This window comes from Condylura cristata, unplaced genomic scaffold (assembly GCF_000260355.1).
Source record: "Condylura cristata isolate star-nosed mole 26May11 unplaced genomic scaffold, ConCri1.0 scaffold00018, whole genome shotgun sequence".
NCBI classification, from domain to species: domain Eukaryota; kingdom Metazoa; phylum Chordata; class Mammalia; order Eulipotyphla; family Talpidae; genus Condylura; species Condylura cristata.
In genome coordinates, this window is record NW_004567119.1 from 1,719,438 (window position 1) to 1,721,632 (window position 2,195).

The following is a 2,195-nucleotide window of genomic DNA, read 5'->3' on the forward strand; positions in this document are numbered from 1 at the left end:
CTACAGTCAGATAGACGCTGATGCAGGTGTTACTACAGTCAGATAGACGCTGATGCAGGTGTTACTAGTCAGCTGTGAAAATTAAACTGTCGAACAAAGGACAGGCTTGAAAGTGGACAGTGACGAAAGCATCCGCCTGATCATTCAGCCCGCCAGGAACGGCCCCTTGACTTTTACCGAACAGTTGAATAGAATCTCACGTGTCACTGACGTGACACGCAGGTGTCTGCCCCGTTGGGTCTGGCCGTTTTCCTCCGCATTCTGACCCGGCGTCGGGACAGGGCCGGCTACCCGAGGGGCCGCCGGCAGCCGCCGACCTCATGGCCTGCGTGACTGGAACCGGCCAGTGGGGCTGCTGACTCGCGGTGTTCCTTTCAATTAGTTGTAAATCTGTATTTGGCGGTTACTTATTTTTTATTGTTTTCAGTTATAGTTCACTTGAACTGTGGGGATGTATTGTAAGGATAACATCCATTCCCCGATTTTGAGAATTTCTGACAAGGAAAGGATTTATCTCATTAGTAATGTTTATGTTGATTGTAAATGCAGTACCTATGGTTAATACAAAGGATGGCAAATAATGTACTTCAATGCTTTGAGTTTTACTGAAATCATCCCCTATATAAATATTTTTTCTTAACATAAAATTATATGGACTTGCTGCCTCCTTTTCTGTGTGTGTTTTATGGACATTATAATAATTTTATTGATATTAGTTGTCACCAGTGCTTGCATAAAAATTACTTACATAACAGATCACATGATGTCATCATGATGGGTGGCAGTATTCAGCCAAAATTTCTCAGTTTAAGTAGCATGCAGGAGTCAGGCAAGTATTGCATTCTTATAAAATTTTCATAATCACAGCACTGAGCCAGCAAGAGGAGATCACTGCATTTTTTTTTCTCCTGCCCTTTGGAAAAAATTAATTATAATTTAATCAAGAAAAATACTTTAAATATTTTAACATAATTTCTTATTTGCATACTATTATATAAGTAAAACTTTGGAATTAAGTTGCACATAGAGTGATCTTTAAATCCTGTGTATATTTTTGAAACAAAAAGGAAAATACAAATATTTATCATTTTAATGTTAAAGTAAGTAAAATAAAAAAAAGTGCTTAATTTAGAAGTCACCCATTTTTAAGATGAAAGGATGTTTCTGACACAGTTCCAATCCTATTAAAAAAAAAGAAATCTTCCTGTACTGGAATCAGCCTTCTGGCTCAGTATCATTGAATGAGCATTTTGCAGATGTAACACATTGTCTTTTGAACATTGTTCTGATTATTTCCCTTACTTCTGGGCAGCTGCTGTGTTTATTCTCTCAGTGTCTTCATATAAAAGTCTCCGCTCTCTACTTCCATGTGTAGAAGGCTGGGAGGGCTCATCTTGGTTAAGTCACCATGCGGGAGACATTACTCCCTAATGAAGACTCATTTAAGGGGAGAAAAGGATCTTAGTTTCTTGGGTACTGTATAAAAATAACTTATGCAAAAAAGTGAGCATATGAAAAGATAAAATGTAACATGATTAGAATAATTTTCAAAAGAAATATTACAACTTCAAATATTTTTAAATTATATATAGCTGCAAATATCTGTGTCCAAATGTATGTCTATAGATAGGTGATAGCTAAAAACACAGATAAAGGTCATCTTTTGTGAATGAATCTAATTCTTAAGAAAGACTAACTTTTATGTCATATGATGTATGAACTCTAAACGCGCTCTAGTTCTTAAAGCCATAGCTCTGTGACCAAAATATGTCAGACTCTCTTCTCCCAAATTAATTTCCTTTCAGTAAGTGAAAACCAGAAGAAGTATTAAGGTTTTGCATATAAATATATTTTTGAAAACAAGTAGTTCACATTTTGTAGTACACAACTTTCATACAAATATGTAACAATTACTTGACAATAATGCTAATCATGAGAGGGCACGTGACTTAAAGCAAGTTTAGCCATCAAATATTCATAGAGCAAGATTAGAATTTAAATCAAGTCTCTTAATGCCTAATTCTTCCAGTCTATGACATTTCATCCAATTTCAGACAAGAAAAGATGCTACAGATCATCTTTACTTCTCTGATCATTGCATCCCTAAAGCTAACTAGGACGCATGTCATATTCTCAAACATAAGGCCTTGAAGTGCTCCCAATTTTTTTTTTTATTAAAAAGTTTATTTTTACAT